This window comes from Carassius auratus, unplaced genomic scaffold, assembly GCF_003368295.1.
Source record: "Carassius auratus strain Wakin unplaced genomic scaffold, ASM336829v1 scaf_tig00017072, whole genome shotgun sequence".
NCBI classification, from domain to species: Eukaryota; Metazoa; Chordata; class Actinopteri; order Cypriniformes; family Cyprinidae; genus Carassius; species Carassius auratus.
The window spans coordinates 4,637-26,481 of NW_020524738.1; the positions used below are offsets into that span (position 1 = coordinate 4,637).

The 21,845-nt window shown below is 37.4% G+C and overlaps 1 pseudogene; it reads right to left on the reverse strand.

Moving 5' to 3' along the window:
- Positions 1 to 1,043: 1,043 nt before the first annotated feature.
- LOC113075478 (gastrula zinc finger protein XlCGF26.1-like) lies at positions 1,044 to 21,613 on the reverse strand (annotated as a pseudogene).
- Positions 21,614 to 21,845: the final 232 nt, after the last annotated feature.

Consider the following 21,845-nt stretch of genomic DNA (forward strand, 5'->3'; position numbering starts at 1 on the left):
GAGACCTAAACCAGCACAACAGTGAAAAAGATAACAGTAACTCAATATAGGATCTGTAGAACATGCACATCAATGTTTTGTCCACATTAAATAACCTTAGTTTCCGCAAGCAATACAATCTTTGCTGCCCCTCTTGCACAAAACCTCAGTATTGGAAGAAAATTACAATGTGTTATCCAACACAGTGCCCAAATACTTGTACTGTTTAACACTCTCAATACCTACTCCATTAATGCTTGCTTATACTAAATAGATTTCACCCAAGAGTTAAAATCAATAGTCATCTCCTTAGTTTTATAAACAGTAAATGCACAATATGTAAGATTATTTTATTACAATATCCAAAAACCACTAGAAGTGTTACATAATTGCTGACTTGTGTACTTACATTATGCCAAATGTTTCGAAGAATGTTTACAACTAGTTAACACAGACAGTGGCCATTGTGTCACTGGTGTCACCTGCCAATTAATTCATAACCACTCAATTTCCGATTTTATTTTGTAGAAAACATGGAACCACCAAAGACGTTTTAATGTTGTGGAGGACTTCCAAATATATCTAGTATGATAAAACAGTACTGATTTACCTCTCATACGCACGACTGGAAGCAGCTGAAGCGATCAACTCTGGAATAATTAAAGCTCCGCTGCTTTCAAGCTGTACGTTTGTCACACTTGTTCATTGGTTTTGTTGCACTTAGACAGCTTATTTTGAATACATGCCCTCCATCAGTGAAAATTACATATTGTGCCTTTAAGTTTTTAAGAAAACATTCTGACACCACATAATAAAATCATAAACCGTAGGGCAAATTATGGAGTCCTCCTCACTCCATTAAGCTAATGATTACAGAATTGTGTACATTACAGAATGCCTATTAACTACTCTTACAGTCTTTATGTACAAGATAAATAATAAAGGGGGAGAGGACACATGCTTGAGGTGATCCAGTTGATTAAAGTCATTCAGAAAACAGTAATTTCTTTAACTCCCCAAGGTGAAAGGCTTTTATGAAGAGTGGGTTACCAAATGAACTCGCCATGTCCTTTCTGTGTAAAGGTTTTTCCAAACTGAGAGCAAGTGAAAGACTTTTACCCCGTATGAATGAACATGTGCCTCTTAAGCCTTGATTTAAACGTGAAAGTGTTTCCACACTGACAGCAGCAGAAAGGATTTTATGAAGTGTGTTACCAAATGAATATTAAGTTGTCCTTACTGTGTTAAAGTATTTCAATATTGAGCGCAGATGAAAGACTTTATTCCAGCATGAATTAACATGTGCTTTTCAAGCATTCCTTTATGTATGAAACTCTTTCCACACTGAGAGCAGCTGAAAGGCTTTATCCCAGCATGAATTAACATGTGATTCTTTAAGCCTACTTTCAGTGTAAAACTCTTTCCACACTGAGAGCAGCTGAAAGGCTTTATTCCAGTATGACTTATCATGTGATTCTTTAAGCCTACTTTCCTTGTAAAACTCTTTCCACACTGAGAGCAGCTGAAAGGCTTTATTCCAGTATGACTTATCATGTGATTCTTTAAGCCTTCTTTCCTTGTAAAACTCTTTCCACACTGAGAGCAGCTGAAAGGCTTTATTACAGTATGAACTGACATGTGATCCTTAAGATTTCTGTTACACGTGAAAGTTTTTCCACACTGAGAACAGATGAAAGACTTTATTACAGTATGAACTGACATGTGTTGTTCAAGCGCTGACTTCTGTGTAAATCTGTTTCCACACTGAGAGCAGCCGAAAGGCTTTATCCCAGCATGAATTAACATGTGACTCTTTTAAGGTTTCTTTCCTTGTAAAACTCTTTCCACACTGAGAGCAGCTGAAAGGCTTTATTCCCAGTATGAACTAACATGTGACTAGTTAAGCTTGTTTTATATGTAAAACTCTTCCACACTGAAAGCAGCTGAAAGTCTTTATCCCAGTATGAACTAACATGTGACTCTTTAAGATTGTTTTATATGTAAAACTCTTTCCACACTGAGAGCAGCTGAAAGGCTTTATTCCAGTATGAACTAACATGTGATACTTTAAGCCTGCTTTATATGTGAAACTCTTTCCACACTGAGAGCAGCTGAAAGGCTTTATTCCAGCATGAACTAACATGTGTTGTTCAAGCTTTGCTTTGTGTGTAAATCTCTTTCCACACTGAGAGCAGCTAAAAGGCTTTACCTCAGCATGAATTAACATGTGATTCTTTAAGCTTGTTTTCCGTATAAAACTCTTTCCACACTGAGCGTAGCTGAAAGGCTTTATTCCAGTATGAATTAACATGTGCCTCTTTAAGCTTTTTTTTTGTTTATAACTCTTTCCACACTGAGAGCAGCTGAAAGGCTTTATTTCAGCATGAACTAACATGTGACTCTTTAAGTTGATTTATTTGTAAAACTCTTTTCACACTGAGAGCAGCTGAAAGACTTTATCCCAGCATGAATTAGCATGTGATACTTTAAGCCTGCTTTATTTTTAAAACTCTTTTCACACTGAGAGCAGCTGAAAGGCTTTATCCCAGCATGAATTAACATGTGATCCTTAAGATTTCTGTAACATGCGAAACTCTTTCCACACTGAGCGTAGCTGAATGGCTTTATTTCAGAATGAATTAACATGTGCCTCTTAAGAATTTTGTTACTTCTGAACTCTTTCCACACTGAGAGCAGCTGAAAGGCCTCTTGACTTGTGTTGTTTTAAGGCTGGAACTCACAGATTTTTCTCCATTGACATCCTGATCTTTCTGATCCCGATATTTCTCCTCCAGCTCATTCAGATCTTGCCTTTCTTCTTTCATTTTCATCAGGCTATAAAAAAAAGAATGAAAATCAAATGGTAAATTTGAAAAATAAGAGAATAAAATATTTGTGTACAGATGAAAACAATGTCAAAACTGTCCTTTGTTAACACAGTGCAATGAAAATAACTAAAAACATTGCATTATGCTGACAGGTCAATAGATGGTGATATCACTTTGTAGAGAAACAATACACAATGACAGCTCCAGCAAACAAAGTTTGTTCTTTGATCACTATCTTTAATTTAACAATTTAAATGAATATAAGTTAGTCACTGGCTTGATTCACACATACACACACACACAACATTGAACACTTCGAGACAAATACAATCTAACTGAATTCGAATAATCACAGATTGGGTCAATCTCACGAACCTGTTGAAATGCCATGGCACTAATTATTTTAAATATTAAACATGCAATTTAGTAATATATAAAACATAAAAAAAATACGGTTCTCTACCTTACACAAGAGTAATTTCAACATAGAAATTAATTATTTTTGCATTTTATTCCATTTTCTGTTGAAATTCTCATTACCGCAATGAGTCCAGCGGTTTCTGAATTGATGGTGCGAAGACCCTGTTGGATTACCTCCGTTTATTAGGGCTCAAGCCCGAAGGGGCGAAGAGCCCTCTTGTTTCCCTAGGATTATTAGGGCTCAAGCCTGGAGGACGAGAGCCACCAATTGTTCTCCTTAGGATTATTTGTTATTATTATACCTTAAAAAATTTTCCCAAGGTTTCGAAGGCTTTTAGGGGGCCCTAATATTATTAAAAAGTTTACTCAATTTACTTCAAACTTCATCAGAATAATGACAAAACATGGCCGATGAAAATCTGTAAAGGGGATTATTGATATCTAATATAGTTTTGCCATGGCAACGCTTCAAACTTGAATATTCGGTTCTGGTGATTTTGAAGCAGATAACATGTTCAGAATTAAATGAAACTTAAAACACATATCAGTAATAATGATAGGTAGACCATGGCAAAAGCTTATTAAAGGGCGGGGAAGAGTCATTCCATAGGGGCCACCTTTTGTCAAAAGTGTGGGGGGGGGGTAGTTTTAGCTACAGACACCAAACTCGATACACAAATTGTTATTATCAAGACAGACAACTTTCTAATTCAGAGTCATAAGCTATGACCAACAGGAAGTAAGCCATTTTGATTTGAATATGGATGTTTGGAATATAACTGTGAATTAATGCATACTCCTCAGAGGAGAATTACACTATGCACACCAAACTTGGTGTACATGATGCCAAAACATTGAGGAACTTAAATTGTGAATGGATTTTGGATAGTTTGAACTTTTTTGTTGTAGTGATTTTTTTAAATAACAGTAAAAAGGAACCAGGAAATGTCTTTAAAAAAATTACATATAGAAGAGAAGTCATTCTGTGGAAATATGGATAGTTTCACAACTATACAACACAGTTGTAACAAAATAAAAAAAAACTATCAGACATCTGATGATCACTCTGTCACTGCTCTGTGTGTCAGGAAAAGTAGTGTGAAATGCTTTATATTAAGACTAATTCATTAGATTAGATTAGATTCAACTTTATTGTCACTGCACATGTAGGTACAAGGCAACAAAATGCAGTTAGCATCTAACCAGAAGTGCAATAAGCAGTAAGTACAGAATAAAGGTCTATAATATGTACAATTACTATACAGGTAGGCATTATGGACATAATTTACAGATATTAAATACTATAAGCTCGATATACAGATAGGTGTACTATGAACATACTATACAGATGGGCTATGTAAAGTACACTATTGGCAGAACTATGAACATAATTTACAGTATTGCAATGGACAGTAAAGTGCATAGAAAAAAGTGAAAAAAAAAAAAAAAAGTGAAGTGACATTCAGCCAAGTATGGTGACCCATACTCAGAATTTGTGCTCTGCATTTAACCCATCCGAAATGCACACACACAGAGCAGTGAACACACACACACACTGTGAGCACACACCCGGAGCAGTGGGCAGCCATTTATGCTGCGGCGCCCGGGGAGCAGTTGGGGGTTCGATGCCTTGCTCAAGGGCACCTAAGTCGTGGTATTGAAGGTGGAGAGAAAGCTGTTCATGCACTACCCCCACCCACAATTCCGTCCGGCCCGAGACTAGAACTCACAACCCTTCGATTGGGAGTCCGACTCTCTAACCATTAGGCCACGACTTCCCCCAAAGGACATGCGTAGAAAAATATTTCAATGTGCAAATGGATTATACAGTGTTCCTGGATGAACAGGCAGTAGTGCAAGTAATAACAAGTTACTTTTTGCTTGTTGTGAGTAAATAAATAAATCCGAGTGTTGAAGAGGGGGAGGAGTCTATGTGTGGTGTGGGGGATGTTGAGGGGTGTCAGAGGGCAGAGTTCAGCAAGGAGACAGCTTTAGGGAAAAAGCTGTTCCTGAATCTTGTGGTCCTTGTCCGGAGGCTCCTGAAACGCCTCCTGGAGGGGAGGAGGTTAAACAGTTTGTGGTCAGGGTGAGAGGAGTCCTTGAGAATGCTGCGAGCTCGACGTAGACAGCGTTTCCTCTGGATGTCCTCAAGAGCAGGAAGTGGTGTCCCTGTGATTCGTTGGGCAGTTTTCACCACCCTCTGCAGTGCCTTGCGGTCAGCCACTGAGCAGTTCCCATACCAGACTGTGATGCAACTGGTCAGGATGCTCTCGATCGCACACCGGTAAAAGTTCACCAGGATGGATGAAGACAGCTGGTTCTTCTTCAGTGTCCTGAGGAAGAAAAGGCGCTGGTGAGCCTTCTTGACCAGGCTGGAGGTGTTTGTGGCCCAGGACAGTTCCTCCGAGATGGTGGTTCCCAGGAACTTGAAGCTGGAGACACGTTCAACAGCCAGCCCGTTAATGTGGATGGGGTCATGAGTGCTTCCATTCTTCTTCCTGAAGTCCACAATGAGCTCCTTGGTCTTTTTGGTGTTAAAGAGCAGGTTATTGTCAGCGCACCATGTGGCCAGGTGCTGTATCTCTTCCCTGTAGGCAGTCTCATCGTTGTCACTGATGAGGCCAATCACCTTGGTGTCATCTGCAAACTTAATGAGTTGGATCCATGCACAGGCTTGCAGTCGTGGGTGTAAAAGGAGTAGAGGAATGGGCTCAGCACACAGCCCTGTGGTACGCCAGTGTTAAGTGTGATGGTGGTGGAGTGGTTGTGGCCTGACCGAACATGCTGAGGCCTGTTGGTCAGAAAGTCCATAATCCAGTTGCAGAGGGAGGTGTTAATGTCCAGGTCTCCAAGTTTTGTGGTCAGCTTGGAGGGAATGACGGTGTTAAATGCTGAACTGAAGTCAACAAACAACATCCTAACATACGTGTTGTTATGGTCCAGGTGTGTGAGTGCAAAGTGCAGCACTGTGCATACTGCATCCTCTGTGCTCCTATTTCTGTGGTAGGCAAATTGGTGTGGGTCCAGTGTGGGTGGGAGGCAGTCTTTGAGGTGTGCTAGGACCAGTCGCTCGAAGCACTTCATAGTGATGGGGGTGAGTGCTACGGGGCGATAGTCATTGAGGCACGTTGGGGAGGAGTGTTTCGGTACTGGCACAATGGATGTGGACTTAAAACATGTAGGCACAGTTGCTTGGATGAGGGACAGGTTGAAAATGTCAGTTAAGACCCCTGCAAGCTGCTCTGCACATGCCTTAAGCACACGTCCAGGAATGCCATCAGGGCCAGCAGCCTTGCGTGCGTTGATCCGGCTCAGTGCAGTGTGGACATCTGTGGAGGTGAGTTTGAGAGGTTGGTGGTCTGAAGAGGCTGAGATTTTGGTGGCCGTCTCCTTGCTGTCGCTGTTGAAGCGAGCATAAATGTCATTTAGCTCGTTAAGGAAGGAGACGTCCGTGACCGTTGGAGTGGAGTTGCTAGACTTGTAGTCACTGATGATCTGGATGCCCTGCCACATGCATCGGGGGTCAGAGTTGGAAAAGTGTTCCTCTACCTTCAGCTTGTAGCAGTACTTGGCCTTTTTGATGCCCCTTTTCAGGTTAGCCCTGGATTTACTGTAGGCCTGAGTGTCGTCTGACCTGAAGGCGGTGTTGCGGGCTTTCAGCAGAAGTCGCACCTCCTTGTTCATCCATGGCTTCTGATTAGGGTATGTTGTTATCTGTTTTTCTATCGTTACACTGTCAATGGTGGAGTTGATGTGATCCAGTACAGAGGAGGTGTAGATATCAATGTCTGTGTGAGAGCCACAGGCAGCCTGTAAAGCAAACATACTCCAGTCAGTGTGTTGAAACCGGTCTTGAAGTAAAGAGTCTGCTCCAGTTGGCCACACTTTGATGGTCCTCACTGATGGCTTCACAAGGTTGATGAGAGGGTGAATACTTAGGGGTGAGAAACAAAGAAAGGTGATCAGACTGTCCGAGGTGGGGGAAGGGGCTTGCCATGTAAGCTCCATTAATGTTTGTATAAACATTATCCAAAGTTTTGTCTCCTCTGGTGTGGCAGGAAACATGCTGGTGAAATTTGGGGAGTACTGTTTTTAATTTGCAGTGATTAAAATCACCCGCGACAATAAAAGCAGCCTCAGGGTGAGCAGTCTGTTGTTTACTAATGGCTGCATGAAGTTCGTTCAAAGCAAGCTTGGCATTAGCATCCGGTGGAATATAGACTGCGGTTATTATGGTGGAAGTGAACTCCCGTGGCAGATAAAAAGGTCTACATTTAACCATGAGAAACTCTAGGTTAGCTGAGCAGTGTCTCCCAACAATGACAGTGTTCGTACACCAAGCTTTGTTGACATAAATGCACAATCCACCACCTCTTGTCTTGCCGGAGTCATCTGCTGTTCTATCTGCCCAGAGCGTGTAGCGTCCGGCTAGCTCAGTAGCATTGTTGGGTACGTCGCTGTGTAGCCATGTTTCTGTGAAAACCATGACATTGCAGTCCAGAAGTCTCTTACTGTGGGTGATGCGGAGTTGTAACTCATCCATTTTGTTCACCAGTGACCGCACATTAGCGAGGAAAATGCTGGATAAAGAGAGCCGGAACGGTGTTAGCTTTAGCTTAGCTCTTAGACCTCCGCGCTTCCCCCGCCTTTGTTTACGATCTCGACGCCACCTGCGAGCACTTCCGCCCGGCCGGGTAGAGTGCGAAGCCTCGGGTGTTCTAGCAATCTCAGGGATGAGTCGAAGATTGGTGATAAAACTGCTGGTAAAGTCCTCACCGATATCCAAAAGCTCCTGTCGGGTGTATGATGTTAAAGCAAAGCTGTTCAGTACGAACAGACCCGAGATGAGCAGGAATAAAACTGCAAAATTGCAAAAACTGGAGAGACGCTGAGCCTCGCGATGTGTTCGCGCCGCCATCTTGGTCATCGTATAGGCTTTATGGACAAAAGTTTTAAGTGACTCCTGAAGGATCAGCACCACATCCTGTTTTACCACTGTTTAAATAATTTATCTTACAGAACAGGGGTCGGGAATGTACGGCTCGCGAGCTGCACCTGGCTCTTTGACAGAAGTCATGTGGCTCGCCAGATCGCTCACCTTTTACCAGCAAATGATCAATTTACGAAAAATAATACATCACTATAGATCGGCGATTTGTTGCAGAGTCTACATAAGCTGATAAAAGGTTTAAAATAATATTTTTTTACCCGGCAATGTGTTTTCAGTGCGCATTCAGTGCGAGAGTCGCGACAGCAAACCACGGACTTGTCTACGGTAATATAGAGCTGTTAAACTGAATCTGCTACGTAGCTGGCAATAGTGGGAAAAAAAGATTTTTTGAATAGCAGAAAAAAAAATCAATGTAGAAAGAAAAAAAAAAAGAGACAGGACTGAAAACATATACTTTGTTCCAAGAGCCAGTATGTTACTTTGGCTTTTTCCGAGCAGCTTTCAGTGGTTGGGACTGTTATTAATAAAGGAACTAGGACTGTGTGATATGGACAAAAAAAAAAAAAAAAAACATTTAATTTTGAATTTCGATTTTGACATGCACAGACATGCTTTATAGTCATAAATGCATTCAGTATGAATTTGAAACATATTTTCAAAAGAAAACCTATTGAGCTTAATCAAAAAGTTGTAACGTCTCTAGAACAGACATAAGTCAAAATAATCACCAAGTAAAGGTGTGACAAAATGGCAAACATATGGCAAACAAATAAAATAAAAGAAATCCTGTGTCCAGGGATTTTTTTTTCTTCTTTTTTGCAAAGCATTGGTCATAGAGCTCATCGTGCCTCAGGTGTTGAAATATATTTGTTATACAATATACAGGTTCACACGCACTTCGTTTGCAGTGCGTATACGATTATGTGTTGTAGAAGTGTAACAGAGTTAAAAAGAACATTCATTATGATATTAATGGATGTTGAATTCCATGAAATTAGAGGATAAATTCAAATCTAAAGGTATTTTGGTGCCGTATTTTGGTAAGCGTTTTTCTCTTCTCTCCTGTTTATGGTGTTTTAAAAAAGTGATAAAAGTGTGTTTAATAAGAGTTTTTCTGATGTAAACGTTTGTAGTGACTATATCAACAAATGTGCAGTGAGTTGGATGCATTTATATGTCCGATGGATACATTGTTGAGTACTTATCGTTGTGCCTCGTTACTCATGCGGCGAAATTAACGTGCTACTGCAACATCAGATAGCTTAATGGAAAACAGACAGTTATCTTCATTTTATGTTTTTTTTATTTCAGTGGTTTATGTCTGCAGTGTTATCACCCTGTCTAATAATACATTTTGATGTATTTCTCAGACACAAATATCATTGCTGCGGAGAATAAAAGAAAGAACAGACAACCAGAGTCTTGTGTGCGTCGTCCATTCAAAATTTGTGACGGTTGTGTGGGATATGCTAAGGCCACATTGGGGTAAAGAAATTTACCCTGCGGTTATTATGGGTGGCTCAATAGCACGATATGCGGTATTACCGCCATTTTTTTTTTTTCATACCTAATTTATCCTGATTTTGCTACATACAAAGCTCTATCGTTGAGTTATGTAGCATATTGCTTTTTTAACTGACAGAGAGACACGTTTTAAAACATTTTTGTTTATTGTTAAATGCCAAACAGCAACAAGAACATGCGTTTTCCAATAATTTTTTTTTAAGAAATCAAAGAGTTCTAACATGTATTACACGTATTTACGCGTGACTTTGGACAGCAGCGGAAATCCAGATTGATTATCGCGCCACCACTGGCCCACCAGGACAGTGGATTCGCATTGGAGTCGATGCACTCCTCCTGCAGAAAGCGTGTGAGCTCGTTATCTGCTCACGCTCTCTTGGGTATGGGCACTGACGCAGAGGTTGTCCGTGACTTCAGCGGGTATGCCTGTTACTTTCACGGCTGTATTTTACAGATTTCGCAAAGGCTTCAGCTATTCTTCCTAACTGTCGGCCAGTACCGGCTTCAGCTGTTCTTTTTGATGTTGCTTCGTGACCTGATGCTTGAGGGGGCAGCTTAACATGGCTTAATGTACTAAGACAGTGATATTAACAGACCAAACTCACTAAAGTTCATACTAATAAAGTATACTATCTATAAAAAATCATATGAATCAATATTGCGGTTATCGCAACAGCCCTACATTGGGGACAACAATCGTTTCAGAAGCAGCAGTGGGAGCGCATTAATGTAACACAAAAGCACATTAAAATAGTGTGAGTACAAATCTCTCAGATCACACGCAGATTTCCTTTGCTTTGTCACAAAACCAGACACGCATGCTCAGATACACGCTGCTTTCGCTCAGAGAGAGTGATCAAGGCCACCGCGTAGAAATGTTTATAGAGCATTTAAATCATTTATAAAATATTTCAAAGAAAAATATGTATTTTAAAAAGCTAATGAATTTTGCTAGTAATATAGTTTTTATCTAATTTCACAAATGTTTATATATCATTAAAAGGATTTTTTTAAATGGTTATAGATCATGAAAAGTGTTGGCAACAATTTATAATAAGCTCTCTTTGGTTTACATTAGTGCATTATGCATTAACTAACAAAAACGAACAATGAACAATCTATTTTTCAAATAATTTATTAATCTCTTTTATGTTAGTTAATCCTATCATTTAAAAAAATTGTTATTTCACAGTTCATAAACTAATCTTAAAATAAAACTAAATAAAAAATGCATAAGTAAATAATGTATTAAAATATGTTTAACTAAGCTTTAACCTTATATATATATATATATATATATATATATATATATATATGTGTGTGTGCGTGTGTGTGTGTGTGTGTGTGTGTGTGTGTGTGTGTGTGTGTGTGAGAGAGAGAGAGAGAGTGTGTGAGAAAGAGACTCACATTGATAAAATTACATACAATTATTGTTCATGTAAATTAATATAATTAATGTTTATGACTGAAACTTTACTGAAAGTGTTAAATTTTATATATTGTATTGTGTTTGTTTGTGTCGGTTGATGGTTCGGATTAACCCTTTCATTGCTGTATCTTTTAATTCCAAACTGAACCCAAGTGCACAATCCTGTTCCTGGTAATCACTGTCCTGCAAAGTTCAGCTCCAACTCTAATCAGTCACACCTACCTTTAAATTTCAAGCGATCCCAAAGACCTCAATTAGTTGCTTCAGGTGTGTTTGATTAGGGTTGAAGCTAAATTTTGCAGGACTGTCAATCACCATAAACAGAGTTGGACACCCCTGTACCAGAGGGCTACTGTGTATGTGCCCGCTGGGCACAGTTTTACTGATGCCACTGGGGTGGCGTTTGTACGGTTTCATTTTTTGCATCTTGAAAAAAGAATTCTGTGTTCTATATCCCCCCCTGTGTTGCGTTCAGCTTTTCAGTTTGTAAAATGAATGATCCTTTAAATCTCTTTTGTGAATGCTTTAAATGTAAAAATAGTCCTCACTTTCGATGATCCCACAAAAACAGATAGCTGACAGTTATTAAATGTTTTATAAAAACCTGACTTTATCATGAATTACAAGAATATATGTCAATAAAGCAGTTATTAACACACTGACTATTATCATGTGTCTACATAATAAGATTTATATATTTACACTAAAATAGTTTATTAATATTTTTTTCTTCTAATTATTTTGAACTTTACAGTAAGATAGATAATGGCAAAACTGCAGCTGTAGTAAGCCAGTCTCATAACCACAAACGTACTACAGCCTTTGGAGCATGAAAAAACCTGTTGATTTAAAGTAATTTTTCATGAATACATTTGTGTACTATACATACAGTAAAAAAGATATTGGGAAAATGTAACCTGTAGAAAGTCAAACATGTCTTCTATGTACAAACATTCTACAGCCTTTAGAATATGGAAAAACACTAAATGAATTACAGTATTTTCTTCTAAGAATAATTAAGTACTCTATGTACAGGAAGACAGATATTAAGACAGATAAAAGCCGATCTTGTACCTAGGAATGTACTACAATCTTTGGAGTGTGGAAATTTTTTTTGAATTGCTATTATTTAAAATTCAAATAAAAATATTTGTGTACTGTACGTATAGTAAAGGAGGCATTGGTAAAATGTCACCTATTGTAAGTTATAATCATAACTATGAATGTACTATGACCTTTGGAACATTAATAAAAACACTTCTGGTGTATTACGGTATTTTGTGTGTAAATATATGTGTCCTGTACAATAAGATAGATATCGGCAAAATTTCAAATGTAGTAAGTCAGTCTGACCACTAGGAATCTGTTACAACCTACAATTTGGGGAGCTTTAGTACTTTTTTTTTCTAAGAATAATTATGTGTTGTATATACAGTAAGAGATATATTGCAATTCTTCACCTGTAGTAAATCAATCTCGCCACTAGGAATGTACTTCAACCTTTGGAACATAACTAAAGCCTTTTGGGGAATTACAGTAATTGTTGTGTAAGAATAATTATGTACTGTATGTACAGTAAGGGAGATGTCGTCAAAATCTCACCTGTAGTAAGTCAGACTGGATGTTAGGAATTAGGACTGTCAAAATAGATGAAAAATTTAATTACATTTTTTTACTTATATGAATTATATTCAAATTTAAAATTAATAATATCAGTTAGGGTAATGAAAAGCTTTTTACTTTTCTCCTGAGGCCACGAGGGCGCATTGAGCAAAATATTATTAGTGCATGTTTATTTAAAGCATTAGAATACATGACTGTGGAAAAAAAATTACAAATAAAATAAATAAAAATATTATTTAAAATAATGTTTATGAAACAATTATAATTAAGTTCCTTAAAGAACTATAAACAAAACAGCGTCATGTGTGCATGCGTAGTCAAATAAAAAAGGCGGAAAGCCAGTCACGCAGAATACATTTTTTATTAAAAAATATGAGATCAAAAACACATCAAAAAAGTCTCGAGATATGTTTTTAAAAAGTTGAACTTCCATTAATTTCACATGGCTTTCTACTAAGGTGTCCTTCTAGAAAATGCACAAAATATGTGTTCTGTGTGAACGGCTTGGTTTCAATTTTGATGTAAACAAGATCTTCTCCACATTGATGTTCTGTATTTTTTTTTTGTGATTGGATAGGCTAACATAAACCTTATAATCCGCATACAGGCGATTATAAGAATTTTAAAACATGAATTTTAGACCATTTAATGATAGTTAACGTCTCATTTATAAAAAGGATTTGTGTATGTACCACAAATATTATTTAAAGATGAATGCGGAATAAACACCAACCTCCTTGTTCCTTGTCTTTTATTCTCCTGGCTCCTTGCGTTTTATTCTCCAGGTTTCTGGCTCCTCGCGTTTTATTCTCAGTGTTTCTGGCTCCTCGCGTTTTATTCTCTGTGTTTCTTGCTCCTCGCGTTTTATTCTCCAGGTTTCTGGCTCCTAGCGTTTTATTCTCCGGGTTTCTGGCTCCTCGCGTTTTATTCTCCGGGTTTCTGGCTCCTCGCGTTTTATTCTCCGGGTTTCTGGTTCCTCTGGTTTTATTCTCTCCGTTTCTGGTTATTCTCCCAGTTTCTGATTCCTCATCTTTTATTCTCCTGGTTTTTGGTTCTTCGTGTTTTATTCTCCAAGTTTCTGGTTCCTCCTGTTTTATTCTCCAGGTTTCTGGCTCCTCGTCTTTTATTCTCCTGGTTTCTGGTTCCTCTTCTTTTATTCTCCTGGTTTCTGGCTCCTCTTGTTTTACTCTCCCAGTTTCTGGCTCTTCTTGTTTTATTCTCCTGGTTTCTGGTTCCTCTTGTTTTATTCTCCCGGTTTCTGGCTCTTCTGGTTTTACTCTCCCGGTTTCTGGCTCCTGTTGTTTTACTCTCTCGGTTTCTGGCTCCTCGTCTTTTATTCTCCAGGTTTCTGGTTCACTCATGTTCTCTTCACTCTCTTCTTTAACAAACTCCATCTTCACAGTAGCAGATCTCAGTTCAGATGATACTCCTCCAGATATTCCTGCTTCAAAATTTAGTCATGACTGTGAGGATGAGAATATTACAGGTATTTATTGAGCTGATTCAAAAACAAATTTATTTACAACTTTTCTAATGGTTTGTATTAACCCAGTATCATGAAAAAAAAACACAGCGAAAACTAATCTTCTTCTGCTGAGGATTAATGGTGTTTTTACAACAAACAAAAGTGTTTTAGCGCCACACGCTGGACCGGAGAGTGAAGCGGCAAGAGGAGAGGAAAAAAGTGATGTCTGTAAGTGTCATTTGAAAACATTGCATTTGCGTTATAAAATACAACAATGAGCACCACAAAACCATTTAAAGAGGCACATTCAGCATTCTCCTTGACGGGAAACAGTCAACAAAGTAAAATAATCTCTAACGTATTGCGCACTCTCTTTTATCAAATGACTAGGGTGGCCATTCGTGCCATTTTCGCAGGACACATTCTGGCCAGGATTTCAATATTGCCTAAAACAACCAGGTTTTGGCTTTGGTTTCCTGTTTACATAATGACGGTAATGATCACTTGACCAATAACCTGTAGACATTGTATGTTAATCGACCAATCATGGTGCATGAGAAATTGGGATCTGCAGAGAACGGTCAAAGCGATGCAAATACGTGTACATTTTATTGTTGGACTGGAAAGCAGCACTGAGCAGACTGATCGGTGTATGACATCAAAGTAACGTGAGAGCGATTCAAAAGCACAAGAAGCCATTGGTCTGTGCAGTGCAAACAAAGCCAAAACTTGGATATTTTTGGTAATTTAAAATTCGTGGCCAGGATGTGTCCTGCGAAACTGGCACAAATGGCCTCCCTACAAATGACCATAATCACATCTATTCATTTTACAGTCCTGCTACTAGCATTTTATTCAGACTAAAACCCCTTTAATTAGGGTGAGAAAGTTTTTTTCCAAGTTGCTTTTTCACATAATAATAATATTTTTCATGTGAATCATGCCCCATTCCGCACTAAACTGCCAGTGTGAAAGACCCCTAAAGCACATCACCACCAGACATTTATACAGGTGCCTCATATACAACGCTCAGGAAACAAATTTCACTTGTGCAGTATCTGCTGAACTGTTTCATATCTTTTTATCATGTATACTTGAGTTGTATCAATAAGTGTACTGATAATTATTTTCGCTGATAACGTCATTAACTATCCCATCCTTAATAAAACATTTTCTATTGTTTGTATTGTGTAATTTATGAATTGATGTTTTCAGTTTTCTGTGCTCATGACTTGGTAACACTTTGCATGGTTAAAGAACAGGTGCACTGTTCAAAATGTTTTGGCTTAGTATTTGTGGAAAGTAGCGCTGAATAAATGTTGATTTGTAAATGAATGCAGTGTGTTTTTGTTTATCATTTATTAGAATTTAATGTTTTTGTATTGGTTCGCATTATGAATGTATTTACTGTGAATCCCCCATAATTCGATTACAATTAGTTCATAAGCTTTATTTTTTGCACCAGAGAAGGTTTGAGTTAATTAGTTATTTGTGTATTTCAAGGTAATGGTCGGATCATATCAGGACCCAGACTAGTGCTGCAATGACGCGTCGACGTAATCGATTATGTTGACTTCAAAAATACGTCGACGTGCATGAAATGCGTAGATGCATCACACTGTCTACATCTCACGTAATAGCATACTGGGAATGGAGAAAGTTGCATTCTATCACAAAAACGGAGACCACGGTTATCAAAAGTATGGGAATACTTTAAACAGAGGCCAAATAAAATGGCCATTTGTTCCCTTTGCAAAACCGATATGGTGTATCACGGCAGCACAACTGCGATGCACGAGCACCTCAGACGAAAACATCCTGGTGCTCTCCGTTGTTACGGTTTAATTGGTTACCGTGTGATCTTATAACTTCCTGGTTCAGGTCTCTGCTGCAGATGTGATGGAACGACTGCAGCAGATTCGGCGATTCTAAAAGCACAAACTGATGTGATATTATTTATTGTCTAATAAATGCAGACTTGCTCATTTTGATATTCTTGTAAAGATTAAGTTATTGGCATGATCACCCGTAGCGGCTGAAGTAAGGATAAAATAAAAGATAAATTAAGTCTTTGTTGGCGCTGGTTTCGAACACTCGTTAGGGGCCGTTCACATATCGCTCCTAAAAACAAGTGTAAAACACTAGGCGCACCGATTTCTCCTTTCTAAAGTGCTCGGGCAGTTGCGCCCCTGGGGCGTCTGTCATTGCTAAACAACCATGACTTGCTCTCTCCATGAAGACGCGGAAATTTCAGCAAAGGATAAATGGATTTGCAGCTCTAAAAATCGCTTGCAGTAGCTCTGCTACTAAAATGTATTTAAAATGTATACCAGTCCCTCCAGAAAAACGCGATTATGCGATCGCGTGATTTTATGCATAATCAGCCAAGGGCCGCATATTTATGCGAGGGTCGCATTTTTTCAAATAGCCGCACTTTCGCCGCATAAAATCCCGATTTCAGGAAGCAAAATATGCGGAGGTAGCATGATTTCATAATACTAATAATTTTCTTTGCAAAAAAGTCACATATATCTTAGCAGAAAGTTGAAAAATGTTGCGTTTACTTCACACAAGTAAATCGCCATTATTTCCCAATGGGAACCTTATGAAGTGACGTAATAGCTCGACGTGAACATCATCTGTGAAGCCCGCGGTGAAACCAGGGTGAAGGACGTAAATCATTCTCATCTGCCAACAAAAATAAGCGCAAAAGACCACGCGAAGCAGTTACCCGGTGTGTTACATGACAGTGGGGGCAAATTATTTTGAGAGAGGGATGAGGATGGCGAATGATAGGCCAGTGTTAAAGGCTACGCAGTTAGCTTTCTTTTTCACAGTGGACTGTTGTAGTTTCATTCAGAAGTTGATGCACCTCTACAGTTGTAAGATTGTAGTTTTTTGTTACAGAATAGTACCAAAACCTTACAGTTCTAAGTATATTAGTAGTATGTAAAATAATTTACGTTGCAATAAGAGATTGCACTTTGCAATTCCTGTAAAACAGCATTTGTATATTTTTGGGTATATTTTATTTGTATTCATTTTTACAGAAGTAGTTGAATATTCCTTTTGTAAAACTAGAGAACTTGTTTGACTCAATGTTTTGTAAGTTTGAGCCATGTGTTAATTAAGGTCTGAAATAAAACAGAATGAGAACTTAAAGGGGGGGGGGGGGTGAAATGCTATTTCATGCATACTGAGTTTTTTACTCTGTTAAAGAGTTGGATTCCCATGCTAAACATGGACAAAGTTTCAAAAATTAAGTTGTACGTTTGAAGGAGTGTTTCTGTTCCAAAAATACTCCTTCCGGTTTGTCACAAGTTTCGGAAAGTTTTTTTTCGAGTATGGCTCTGTGTGACGTTAGATGGAGCGGAATTTCCTGCAAACTGCACTTTCCACATGTACACCTTAAAATTTTTTTAAAAAAGTAGTTCTTGTCAGAAGACCCGCGGTGTGCTTGCAGCATTCTGAAAAGTTGAGATGTTTTTAACTCGATGTGGTGCGGACGCGCCTGTTTTCGTAAACTCAGATTTACCATAGTAAAATTATTTTCTTTGCCTCTTTATTTTTGTATACTGTAAAAACTTCAACCACAGTGGTTGAAAATTAATAAAGGTTGAAATATTATATTAGAAGTTGTTAGTGTTGTCACGGTACCGAAATTTCAGTATTCGATACCAATGAAAATCCACAGATCTGAGTACCAATTTCGGTACCAAAGCAAAACACAAAAATATGCTAATTAAAAAAAATAACTTTTTAGCACTAAAAATAAAACCAATGCCATTCTTTACACTTATTTATAATTGTGTTTAAAGTTTTTCTACACGTTGTATAATTATGAAAAACATTAAACCAGTTACACCCAAATTTAATTTGTCTTTTAATTTATGAAATTTTATTTTTGGTAAATAAAGGGGATTTGCTATTAAAATTAAAACATGGAAGAAATATTGTGATTTATTTCTTTAAAAAATAAAGTTTATAAATTTTTTCAACAGCCAATGAAATTGCCATTTGCGCATTAGCTCCGCCTAGGGCTGCACGATTCTGGATAAATTGAGAATCACGATTTTTTGATCTCATATAGAGATCACGATTCTCCTACGATTCTTTATTATTATTATTACTATTAACATTATCATTATCACAAGTATATAAATTAATTATTTTATTTTGCAAGGATTCTTTAAATTGATCAAGTGTGACAAAGACATTTATAACAAAATATTTCTATTACACACAATTATTGTTCTTCTGAACTTTCTATCAAAGAAACCTGAAAAAAATCTACTCATCTGTTTTCAACATAATAATAATAATAATAATAATAATGTTTTTTTTTTGAACGGCAAAACAGCATATTAGAATGATTTCTGAAGATCATGTGACACTGAAGACTGGAGTAATGATTCTGAAAATACAGCTGCACATCACAGAAATAAATTACATTTTAAAATACATTCAAGTGAAAGCAGTTATTTTAAATAGTAAAAATATTTCAAAACTTTACTGTTTTTGCTGTACTTTGGATCAGATAAATATAGTTTGGTGAGCAGAAGAGACTTTGAAAAAACATTACACATCTTATGGTTCAAAAACTTTTGACTGGTAGTGTATATATAATATATTTAAAACCCCAGTTTTTTTAATATTAGAATGATGAAAAAGTTGTTTAGATCACTGATTCAACGACTCACTCATAAACCTACTACACTTGTTTCATTTCTGGATGAATCAGCGTTTTCGAACGATTCTCTTGAATGAAAAATTAATTCATTGACAAATAAATTAAGACACTTGTCGCCACCTATTGGTAAAACAATGCAATCGACACAAACGTTATTTAAAGCGCAGTACTTTCAAAAGGGGATTTGTTATATTTTGATCGCTGCCATATAGACATCAATGTTTATATTTAAACTATAAACTTTATCCCAGTATTTCTGTGATAATATAAATGACTGTAAGACAGATATAATACTGTGTAGTTGAAAAGACTGTTTCTGAAGATGTTTCTTAACCAAACATGGTAAGAGCTCTCTCTGTGTCAGTGGCAGTGTGCGCACGGATTTGAATGATCCGGTAAGACTTTGTCAAAGGTTTAACAGACTCGGGGAATCGTTGTCTTTTAGAAATGAGATCGAGAGGGTGTCTGAATCGAGATCGCGATCTTTTAACGATTAATCGTGCAGCTCTAGCTCCGCCCACTACCGGAGAAACCGAAAGTGAAAAATTAATATGAATAATTCTAAATGAACTCCATTATTTTGACAAGAGAAGACAACAAAGAATAGTTTACATATAGCGTGTCAATTCAGCGTGGTAAGACTCTCACTCTCTCTCTCTTTGCATGTGTGAGAAACAGCGCTATCAGTAAAGCGACGGTGAGTCGTGCGCCTTCACAAAGAGTTTACAGAGCATCAAATACAGGTGTGCTGTGCGTCCATTGAGATGAACTGAAAAGTTCAGATCGCTTGATGGAGAGAGAACTCTGAAGCTCAGATGCTGAAATTAATGGAAGCGTCATGTGCTTCAGTCTATGTAGTACACAAACCCACACGTCTCTGCCATTCATTAATTCACACAGAGACGCGCAGAACACAGATTCATATTTCAAACTTTTGCGGCTTAACGTACAGATACTGGTCCATATGGAGATTTGATTTGATTAATTTATGCTAACTTTGACAAATTCCATGCGGTCCATATTAAAATGTAAGTTTCATTTTCATGACTGGATTTTGAGATTCCGAATCTGTCCTCGTTTTCTGCTTCGCGGAAATCATAGTGCGGAACCGGGTTTGAATGGGACCTCGGTACTACTGGTACTTAAAGAAACCTGGTACCGTCACATTATCCAAAGGATTAATTAGCTAATAAAAAAATAACATTAGATTAATTGTTTATTGTAAAAAAAAATAATCCTTAAGAGTAGTCGACTAATTGAAAAAATAATCGTTAGATTAGTCGATAGAAAAAATAATTTTTAGTTGCAGCTCTAACCCAGACTAAAGGTGAGGTGTAAATATTGTGGTATTTTGGTCGTTAGGACATACTTGGTACGATGCTGTGACCAATATGATTCCGTACTGTCATGTCCTCAAAACGTGTCAGTTTGGTCGTTAGGACGTACTCAACATGTTCCATCGACGTTCCATTATAACATCGCAATGACGGATATGGGAATCCTAAAGTTACATTGCTGGAACGTTATTTGGTACGTCACTGTGACGAATATGGTGATGACATAACTCTGTTAGCTGGGTTTGTATTTATAGAAATCTAATACATTTACATGTACAGAAATGCAATTAAAATAAATATGAGAAATTAATATATGGACATATATTGCAAATGTATATATTTACATTGATGTATAAATGTAATTACATAAAAAGTAAATATATGTAAATATTTCCAATTCCGATATTTACATATATTTGATAAATGTGAAAAATATTAAAAAGCGGCCAAAATCTAATATTTAAATATACATTTCAAAATATATTTGTTATATAAAACATATGTACTTCTAATTGAATTTAAGATATTTAAATATATCAAAATAAATGTCTTAATATATTTCAATCTATAACTTCTATATGAGGTTTGTAGTACATTGATAGTGTCTCGACTGACTTAATACAGGTGATATTTTGCCAATACTTCTTAATAACACAGTTCAGTGCCGCGCTCAAATATTTACCTTTATCACTGTCTTTAAACAAGTACACTAACTTTCCAATTGTTGCAGCTCACATTCAGGAAGTCCGTTTGTATTTACTGCAACCTTGTAATTTCATTCATGACAAAGAATGATCGGGCATCATTTGCGGTTTGTGCACTGGAATTTGCAGACGGTCCCTTAAACAATGCGATGATCCATGGATATATAGAACTTAAAACTAACTTTATTGAGTAATCAGATTTGAAATGACAAAGTAAAATCTCAAAAAAGAGTTATGATATCAATGAAATCAGCAGCATCATTAATTGATATTGGTTCGCATTAATTCGCCTCATAGATCACGAGACAAACAGCAACATTACTGCAAACATCGAAACCATCATTTACACGAACATACAAAAACATAATATCGCTCAGTTCTTAATTAACGCATTGTGTTTTCCTACTTAATGCCTGCTGCTGCTCTAAATGTAACGCGCATACAGCTTACTCGATGAAAACAAGACAGAAACGACCTCGTGTACTGTTCAAACATACAGTGTAAAGTGTGTTTTACCGTTGTTTAAAGATGAGAAATACCGTGAACTGCTCCCCTCTCCTCAGAAAATCGCTGCAGCTGCGTCCGAAAGCTTTAATGACTCTTAGTTTACGGTTTCTGCTGAAAGTTATTTCTTCTTCTTCTTCTTCTTCTTTAGTTTTTTATGGCGGTTGGCAAACCAACTTAACGGTGCATTACCGCCACCGACTGGGCTGGAGTGTGAATCAGGCGATATTGGATCTTAAAAAAAAATTAAAAAAATTAATAAAAAATAACAATAATAATAATTAAATCCTACTGGCTAAGTCGGTGTCTCGAAGAAACTTAAAAACAAATTGATGAATGTTACTGGATGCTTTCCCTAATAAACCTTGCATTGTAAAATTATTCTGATTGA